Consider the following 11,574-nt stretch of genomic DNA (forward strand, 5'->3'; position numbering starts at 1 on the left):
TTTGGTTGTTAAGTAGCAAACTACTTCACCGAATCAGGAAAAGTTACTTTTAAAACAACAAATAGAATTTTATAATGCAATGTAAAGACAAAGTCTTAAAAAAAATCAAAACTATTTTATATTTATGATTCCTTTTATATTCAGTCCCTAGATCTCAACATGCAGTTCCTGTCTCTTTTAATAAATAGGTCTTGTCAAATACCATTAGTTAATAAAAGTTCACATGGGATTCTTTAACACGCTTCGACTTAATGTTTTTAAATGACTTCAAAATTATACATTTTGAAAGAAGTTCTCAAAATGAAAGCAGTGGATAGATACATCACGCATTTTCCATTTAATTTCTTTTTTAATATTTCATTCAAATTTTTAATATTTATATTGATGCTAGCATACTTTTTCCTAGGCAATTCTATGGCGACTGGAACATATATTTAATATGGAACTGACAATGAATTCAGACATTTCTCCTGCTGTAGCCGGCGACTAATTGATCAGGACTGCTTCAAAAACATTAATTATCGTAATAATTACCAGTGGGAATATCAATGAGGAGATAGCATGTCACGATAAGCCGTCAGCCTTACATACCCATCATCTAAAACATATGCTGTATCAATTTTGAATATGACTAATTGACTTTTTAGTTTTAATTTTTCCATCAGGATGTTTTATCTGCTTAATGAAAATTGACTATAATCTACTATGTATGAACAAATTTATGAACTCAAAGTTTGAAAGAGAATTATGAAATATAATTTTTTTTAAAAACTTCACTATGAATACCATACAGTTGGGTTGTATACTTTCTCTCTCTCTCTCTCTCTCTCTCTCTCTCTCTCTCTCTCTCTCTCTCTCTCTCTCTCTCTCTCTCTCTCTCTCTCTCTCTCTCTCTCTCGTCTTTCCAATATGACCATTTCCGGCATCAAAGTCGCGCGCACGCATACATGTACGTAGACATCGTTCTCTTTTAATCAAAGAAAAGCTTGCTACCTGTTGAATATTTCATCAAAGACAGCAAGAAAACAAGCACGAGCGGTTCTGTTTTGTAACCAGACGTGGCCACCGATTACCATAGAAACCGCCAAAATATTATTCGGGATTCGGAGAAAAACAAGGGTTGCCGGAGAAAACTAATCGATTATTCCCCCTAAAACGCTTAAAAATTGAACCTCCGACGGACGAGTCGCAATAAAACGGCCAACAAAGAGGCGCCATTAGTACCGGAAAAACGAAGATATAGAGACATCCTGGGTCCAAGATGCTATAGATAAAGATTCCGTCAAATTGTCACTGTTTCGTCAAAATCGACTTTTGGTTGCCGTAATCTGATTTTGGAGTCTGCGGCATTGGCATTCAAAATGTCCGCCTCGCTTAATTAACGACCTGGCGGTACATGGGGACTGATCGATAATTATACCACAGTTGGGGAAAACGTGGATAATTAATATAAGGTTACAGAAAAAAAATTTCCGTGAAAAGAGGCAGATCAGTTATAATTAACGGGGGCTTATAAATATTATTATTAAGATCAGAATTCAACAGTAGCACACCATATTGCACCTGTTATTGGGTTCTAATTACATGTAGTAATAAACATATATACATGTACCCACTTAATTGAGGAGGGGTGCGGACCTGGAATCCATAGAGGTGTGTAGGATCACTGGAAGCTGTGTTACCCGGAAAGAACTATTTCAAACAATGTGGGGAGGGGGCGGGGGGGGGGGGGCATGTGCCGACCTAATTGGCTTAAAGGAAGATAGATCCAGACTGTGTAGGCGAGAATACAAAAATTGCAGATTTAGGGGATAGGGTGGGTAAAATAAATCCCACCAATATGACTATATATAAGCGTCCATTATTTCTTTCCTTTTTTGCAAATCCTTTTAATTCAAATATAAAAGACTGTCGTTTATACCATGAACGTAGCATCGTTTTTGAAAGTGGTGGGGGGGGGGCAGACTCATCCAAAAAATCTTGACAAGCAAATCAAACAAAACGAAAAAAACAACAACATTTCCAAAATCTTCAAAATCCTAATCCGTTGGAAAGGGGGGGGGGGGGGGAGGGGGCTGGCATGGAATATCTATAACTTCAATTTTCAATGTCACTCATAATTTCCTTATTTTCTTACCAATTTTTTACATACTCAGAAAAACGTAGGGGGGGGGGGGGGGGCAACTCCATGATACTAGTAATTCAATTTTTCATATGTTACTTTGAGAAAATTGCTTCCTGCGAGAAAAAGTCGGGGGCAGCCCCCCCCCCCCCCCCCACTTGATGCTACGTGCCTGTTTACTGTAGCTGCTTCCTCACTTTATAGCCTGTAAATTTAACATAAGGTACACGCTAACCCGTTTTGCCTATCAATACGTATCATCTTGTGTAAAACTATTTATCGCCCGCCACCCAGTGACCGAGAATAAGGCATCACCCATTGACAGCTAGGCCGGGTCAACGCAGACAATAGCAGTGCAAGAAGCTGAACTTTCTGTTGAATACATATGTACCATAACACTGAACTTCTGAAACAAGGCAAAACACAGTTTAAGTACATGTGCCTGAGTAATTGCAGTTCATGTTACCTTCGTGTTTCACAGAAGAAAAAAAATAAAAGTTAACCACCACTAGCTTCTCAAGTATTAATTTTTACAATCTTTTCATTCTACTGTTCAGAAACGCTTCATTGATATTGACAATACAAGTGAAAATTTAAGATACATTTCATTATAGAGAGAACAATAAAATTCTGAGACTCGGTAACTGACTTATCTTAAAACTCTATATAAGTAGCTACATTACTTTTCTCGGTCGACATCCTTACTTTACTCAAGACCCCCCCCCCCCTCTGGTAGCCTATGGTTGACGTTTGATGAAGGCGCATAGCAACAGGAAGATGGGGCAAGGATTGCTTCCTTCCTCTCAATTTTCAAAGGCAATTGATTCAAATAAACATTCATATGCATGAATGCACGAAAAATCTGACCCGGTCGACTTTTTGGGGGACAGCAGAAACAACAAAGACATTAAATGCTAATACAATAAACAGGAAAAAAATATCTAGGTAAAAAAAACCACCCCAATACTGGAACAATGATTCAATGATGAGATGTGAATACATCACGCATTTGATTCCCGTTTCTAGTAGGCTTCTATGATTTAAGTCGGTACAGATGTAGCCTATTGCTAAACTCATGGCTCAGTGCATTAGTACTGCTGCTGAAATAAGTTTTAGGTTCTGTTGCTAGCTATACCGTGCTAATTTTACCGACTTGCGGTCAATGTACTAGTATTTAATTAAGGATACCATAAAATCATGGCAGAATTTGCCAATGCATGTAAAGAAACTCAATATTATGTTCCTCTAATGGATACCAATGGAGGATCGCAGCTGAGTTTACATATGTACGTGTATATAGATATTATATAAGTCTCTGTATACATGTATTCTGTTTCATTGCTCACCATATGGAATTGTCTTTGATTATCACAATACCAAAACGCTTAATATTAAAATGATTACATGACTGTCGTCGTTAAACCAAAACAGAAAAAGATCAAGAAATAATATATTTATAAATAACTGCAGGTCTGTAGCTCCCGGTCTGAAAAAAATCGGATGGACGACCTGGGAGCTACAGTGCCTCCCATAGTAAAAATCTGCAATTTACGGCGCACAAAAAAATGTGCTAGATTTGGACTGAGCTCCAGGTCGTCCATCCGATTTTTTTCAGACCGGGAGCTACAGACCTGCAGCTAATTTATAAAGCACATTTAGACCCCTTTACTATATTAATTTTTCGCATACCCCCTCCATCCCCCCCTTCCACAAACATACATATATATTTGCCTATTTGTAACATGGGGAAAATGATTAAATTAGTAGATACGCGTTGACATAAGGACTTACTTGTGTCGGGTGTAGAAGTCCCTACCATTTGTGTTTCAATAAGGATACGGGGGATGACCAGGATACATGGTATTGCGCTTTGTATCTGACCATCTTCCTATTGTTACGTCATCTTTACAGGTCCTTAAACCCGACTACATGCATAGTTAGTGACCAGTGCGGTTAGCAGCACATGTATATATGCGTGTAAATATACATGTCAATCCAAAATCAGTATAGATCGAAATTATTTATCTTGCCGTTTTTACTTTTAAATTGCAGACAATGTGACACTAACTTACATGTATATAATTTACGGCAGACAATGTGACACTAACTTACATGTATATAATTTACGACAGACAATGTGACACTAACTTACATGTATATAATTTACGACAGATAATGTGACACTAACTTACATGTATATAATTTACGACAGACAATGTGACACTAACTTACATGTATATAATTTACGACAGACAATGTGACACTAACTTACATGTATATAATTTACGGCAGACAATGTGACACTAACTTACATGTATATAATTTACGACAGACAATGTGACACTAACTTACATGTATATAATTTACGGCAGACAATGTGACACTAACTTACATGTATATAATTTACGGCAGACAATGTGACACTAACTTAGATGTATATAATTTACGGCAGACAATGTGACACTAACTTACATGTATATAATTTACGGCAGACAATGTGACAGTAACTTAGATGTATATAATTTACGGCAGACAATGTGACACTAACTTACATGTATATAATTTACGGCAGACAATGTGACACTAACTTAGATGTATATAATTTACGGCAGACAATGTGACACTAACTTACATGTATATAATTTACGGCAGACAATGTGACACTAACTTAGATGTCAATAATTTACGGCAGACAATGTGACACTAACTTACATGTATATAATTTACGGCAGACAATGTGACACTAACTTACATGTATATAATTTACGACAATGTGACACTAACTTACATGTATATAATTTACGACAATGTGACAGTAATTACATGTATATAATTTACGGCAGACAATGTGACACTAACTTACATGTATATAATTTACGACAATGTGACAGTAACTTACATGTATATAATTTACGGCAGACAATGTGACACTAACTTATATGTATATAATTTACGGCAGACAATGTGACACTAACTTACATGTATATAATTTACGACAATGTGACAGTAACTTACATGTATATAATTTACGGCAGACATTGTGACACTAACTTACATGTATATAATTTACGGCAGACAATGTGACACTAACTTACATGTATATAATTTACGGCAGACAATGTGACACTAACTTACATGTATATAATTTACGGCAGACAATGTGACAGTAACTTAGATGTATATAATTTACGGCAGACAATGTGACACTAACTTACATGTATATAATTTACGGCAGACAATGTGACAGTAACTTAGATGTATATAATTTACGGCAGACAATGTGACACTAACTTACATGTATATAATTTACGGCAGACAATGTGACACTAACTTACATGTATATAATTTACGACAATGTGACACTAACTTACATGTATATAATTTACGACAATGTGACAGTAATTACATGTATATAATTTACGGCAGACAATGTGACACTAACTTACATGTATATAATTTACGACAATGTGACAGTAACTTACATGTATATAATTTACGGCAGACAATGTGACACTAACTTACATGTATATAATTTACGACAATGTGACAGTAACTTACATGTATATAATTTACGGCAGAAAGTGTCTGGTTTACAACTACATGTTGTTTATCTGTTTTAATTTTGATTTTAAAATAATGACAATGTGCACGTCCTAAGTACGGAATCCTTTTTTAATACTCAACGAATAAACAAGGACACTGTTACACTTGTATATTATACGGTCAAATTGAGCTGCTAAACAATGAATTTTTTTTGTTATTGTTTTCACAACTAAATCGATCTTTCGGTCAATCGGTTTTATTCTTCGCCTTGGTTAAAAGGATATCTTGATACGAGCCATGTGGCAACCAACTTTGAAACAATTACGCAATATGGAGTTTTTGTGATTGACTTCGACCGATCAAAGTTGTCCCAGAATGAGGCATCCGGCAAAGTTTACTATTTGCGCACGCATTGCGCTTTGTGCTACTTTATTTACTATGCAGTGACAGCTTCGTGTAATTTTTTTACGTCATGTAGATTTCTAAAAAATCTTTATTCTATAAAAATCCGTTTTCTTTTAGATTAAACCTTTTATACATATACACAATGCTTCAAATCCCATTTTTCTTTACATGCGTAAGAATATTCACCGGAAATACATTTCGCCTACTAAGAGTATTAAAGTTTATTCGTGCCTTGCTATTTCGGAAATCAACATAACGGTTCGATGTATCCTATTTATCACTTTATTGCATGTACTGTAATGCTTTCGCATGACATAAACTCAACTGACCAATGATATTGCATGCCGACGATTCCTTTACAAGGAAAACAGTACCCGCAACGTTATTCTTTTACAAGATAAACGATAGAAAGTGCTTCACGCACGATAGGATAGGATTAACGCACGATAGGATAAGATTAACGCACGATACGATAGGATTAGTATACATCACGCTAATCGATCTTTACGATTACATGTACTTGTTTTTCAAAGTGCGTTGAATTAGGGACATAAGCATTTATTTATATTTTTTTGAAACTTCTTAAAGAGGTTCGCTCCTCAGGTTTTGGGTTGCCATTTTGGGTCACTTCTAGTCTGAAAATTCTGCATCACATATTAATTCTAGTAGTATAATTATATTCAACAATGCCAAATACACTCTATTTAATAAATTGTTTTTTAAAAATTACATTTTTACAGACTTTAGTAAGGGACTATATTTTGTGGCGGAAGGTTTTCAAGAAGAAAATGAACAGTTTTCATAACTCAATATAGCGTATTGTTATTTAGCTTCCTAAATTTCAGCGCAGACCAAATTCCTAGATAGTTTGTGTATTATGACATATTCACGATGATCTGGAAAAACATATGTGAACAATATTTTGATATTTCTATCGATATATTTTGGCATATTTAGCTTATATTTAATAAAATTTAAGAAAATATCAACTCCAATTTTGGCCTAAAATTAGCTTATTTCATGCTATCTCCCACATTTTTGAGAGGTGCCCCCCCCCCCCCCCCCCCACACACACACTTTTTTAAAATTTTATATGATCGAGATTAAATGCTTGTCCATTTGTATGCAAAGTTTTGTAAAGATGACATCACTTATGCTTTTTTTTTTCATTTGCGTTATACTTCGATTACTCCAAAATTGTGTAACAATCTTAAGCTGTTGTGTTACGTACATTATGTACTGGCGATTTGAAGCCAACAGTAAAGCGTGATTTTTTAAACTCTGACTTAAATAATACTTTTATAGTCACTTCACGTGATCAACTTCATACTGTGTTGAAATCATAATTAAATAATAGCATTTGTTTGATTTCTTCAAATAATCAATTTCCTTGCCAAATCTTCGCAAACATTTCAGGAAATTTGAAATATGTCATTACTGTTTGGAGCCCCATATTTCCAAAAAATAGCACGTGACATGGGTCACAAATAAATGAACATTTTAGGTCCCCATCTTTATATCCAAGTGGTTTTTGGATGATTGACATTACTATTATTTTAGGTGCCAACCTCCTTAACTAAAATAGAAAACCAGTTATATTTATATATTAGATCAATCGCATCTTCGCTAGCCAAGGGTTTTCGGTCCATTTTGCCCACTTTGGGTTTATTGGGAGCGAAGTGGACCGAAAACCCTTGACTAGCGAAGATGGATAAACCGACGATCCGCGTGATATAGTGATGTTCTGATTTAGCGATGTGTTGTACCAAACCATCTACATTATATCAAGTACCAGATGCTATTTGGTTTCAGAGCTACCTTTAACTTGAAGATATGGCCATGCGCGGATCCAGAAAATTTTTCCAGGGGGGGTCCGAAGGATAATTGTGTTTGCCAGGGGGGGTCCGAGGCATATTTTCGCGATAATTTTACTATGTAAATTTAATAAATTTTCATTTTCCAGGGGGGGTCGGGACCCCCCCCCCCCCCCGACCCCCCCTCTAGATCCGCGCATGATGGCTTTTGACGCTATGAACTTTTATATTGTAAAGAAAAAATCCATATATTAATCTAGCCTTAAAATTTAAACCTTTTCTTATAATTTTAAACACAGCTCAGGGAGACCAATATACCATAAAAAATGGCCCCGACCATCCAATCGGTTTAAGATCGTAAGGTTATAAGATATCGGCCTTTGCGACGGAATATGATAATTTATTTTCTCTGGTGTAATTCAAAAGTTCAGTGACGCTACTAGTGGTGTCGTTGAGGTTTTTTTCTTTACTCAGATTGAGAAATATCCCATTTCCTAATCTAATTTCCTTTACCCAAAAGTCACACAAATACCTAGACAGAAGGATAAATTATCATTGACATCGGTTTTTTGGTAAAATACACGCACAAAGCATCTTTTTTAATAGTGGGAGGGGGACAACTCCCCTATAATTTATTTTTATGTGTGTGAATTTAAGAAAAATGTCGGCTGCGAGAAAATGTGGGATGGGGACACCCCGCCCCCCCCCCCCCCCGGCCCGCTGATGCTGCGTGCCTGTAATAATAGCCAAGAGTTTATTAAACCATTGTAAAATTCAATGCCTTACCTTTATATATGATTATCGGTGGTGAACAAAATATCTCAGTATAGTTTGTTTACCCGCGATTTCCGTGCTGTTGCTATCGAAACACATTTAAATGACTACAGGTAAATTAAAATATCAGTTTCTAACAGGAAAAAACCCCCTATAAACTTTATTATGGGAAACGGCTCACATCTACTTCATCACATAAAAACAAAATAGGGACTTAATGTTGAATAATTCGCCGCCTTCAATTCATATTACCATTTTACTTTTTAAGAAGAAAAATTTTAGAATCTAAAAACTATATTGAATAATGTTTTCCAATATAACAGAAGAATGACAGCTTTCGGTTTCAGATATATAACTTGACACCTTGAACATTTAAGTGCAACACTCGGATTTCAACCTTTCAATCCCAAATTTAAGAAACTGGAACGATAATAAGAGATTCTGATACGAAAAAGGGAGGCGAGGGAAGAGAAAAAGGGGACCTACACATAAACAAACATACAGTCAGGCATACCTTGTATACCCCAGTGTTCTCAGCCTCGGGGGTCGGGCGATGATCCGTGTGTCAGCAGCCCAGAGGAAATTGTCACCCTTGAGCGGCAGTATTGCGCTTTATAACAGAGATGGGTGATTGGATCTGGTGCAGTGCTGTTGCCAACTAAATAATATACATATATACCCACCATCTACGTATCACTAGCCGCTCATCCGTGAGATGCTGTAACCCCCCCCCCTATAATCCCCCGTGGCATATCTACTATCTACGTTTCACTGGAGAAGCGCGCTCAGCCGTGAGATGCTGACCCCCCCCCCCCCCCCCACCTCTAGTGACATACCTACCATCTACGTTTCACTGGGAGCGGCTCAGCCGTGAGATGCTCAGACAAAAACGTCATCTGATATTATTTCTTTTTTCTTCCTTTTCTTTCTTTTTAAAGATATATTTGCACTTTTTTTTCATGCAGACTAAAGAGATGTGAGGCAAGGTTTTTACATCGTGTCTGGTTGTACAGACCCCGCCAGGGTTTGGCTCATTTGACTGTCGACTGTATCAATTAGTTTAGAGACATTTGTCCTACTGTGCAAATACAAGAACTTTGAAAATAAGTGAAAAAAGAACTAATTCCAAGTAAATTACATAAATATATAAGGTATTGTTGGATAAATCAGAGGAAACATTCATTAAATAGGTTGTTTTAAGAACTAACATCTTTTGTACCCTTAGCGCTGCGTTTGTGCAGTTTGTATCTTATATTGGCATTTTACTGAAAAATATTTAAGACGCATGTAAATACGTGTTACAAGAATACAATGAATTGTATTCAACAGGAATCATGACATCTAAATCAGCTCTCGCAATATTTCCCTTAAATCATCTGGGCTTGACAGTTAGTACTGATACAGTTCAATATTTAGTCCAATTTTATCTCGTCGGCTGTGTGTTTTCTTTTAAATAGATAGGACTAAGTTACATTATTCATGAAGAACTGAAATTTTCACCCATGAACAATAACAGCGTTAATTGCTTCTTCTGCTGATTTCACTATTTGCATCTGTTTGTTGGATGAGGTAGTTCAAGTGAGGTAGCTCAAGTTTTTGATATCTGATAATAAATATAAAAAAATCAATCGATTGTTTATTATAAAATTTTAACAGATATGCAGTCACATTGCCTGCAGTTTGTGAACACATCTTCCTTAAATTTTAAAATATATATGTGTTTCCAGCAATATAATTATAATTAATTCTCTCTCCATGGTTTCTTGTTTTTTCCTTTATCTTTGTTTTTTTAAAAATAACTTTCTACATTTACTTTGTTTCAACATTCCCCTTTAATCGATCCTTTCAGTGGTGCTTACGTCCCTAACCTTTTGATGTAAGTTGTACTTTAGTACTGTTTAAAATCAAAGGACCAGGATAAGTAATAAATAGAGACATGTAATTTTTATACTATTAACAATGGTGGTAATCTAAGGCTAGAATATTAAAGAATCTAAGATACGTTCTTTAAAGGAAAAAAATACGTCTCTAAAGCGTGAGAAGGCACTTTTAAAACCCCCTAAAAGTTAGATTTTCTCTTTTATCCACAATTTATAAATTTCAGTTTGAACAGGAAAATCATTTTTGACACGATTGATTAATATCATCGTCCAGACTCGTTTGAACAACCCTGATCGCATCAAAGAATCTATTCTTTTTTTTCTCCGAAATCGTAATTTTGTTTTAATTCTTTGTCTCAAATTAAAATTCGTCATGCCTCTGAATTTGAAGACTTTTAAATAATTCAGATTCGGTACGAAACCATTATCACATTGTCTGGGTCGTAAACATTGTCAATAATCGATGAATTCAGAAGTTTTATTTTTCCTCTGAAATTCTTATTTATTCATATTTTATTGCAATATTCTTATCAGTTAATTGTCTGAGTATTTCATAATTCTTTCATGCACAGAGAAAATGACAAATTTTTGACAATTTAAATCACATTTGCTATTATATATAGCCTTTTTTTAGCGATAGAGCTGTCATGCAAGTGGCACGTTGTTTTTTTCACCTAACTTGATTTATAATCGGCACTGTGACCCCTGGTGGGTCGCTAACAGCAATACAGACTGCTTAAAATGAAGTCAGAAATTACTGATTCCTTCCAAAAATTTCTACGAATTTAAAAATGCGGCTAATAAATTATTTGTAGAAAGGTAAATTTTATACTGAAAAATTAAGGAAATAAACACAAAACATATGTATATTATGATTTTACCTGTAGAGTTCTTCTACAACAGAGAAGAAAGTAAGATCTGCGAAAAATGACAGTATGCAAGACAATGATTAAAAAGGTTTGCTGTTTATTAAGGAGTTGATGGACTGTATAAAAAATACAGGTAGATTAGAATATTTGTATTCATTCTGTACTAA

Source organism: Magallana gigas, chromosome 4 (genome assembly GCF_963853765.1).
Source record: "Magallana gigas chromosome 4, xbMagGiga1.1, whole genome shotgun sequence".
NCBI classification, from domain to species: domain Eukaryota; kingdom Metazoa; phylum Mollusca; class Bivalvia; order Ostreida; family Ostreidae; genus Magallana; species Magallana gigas.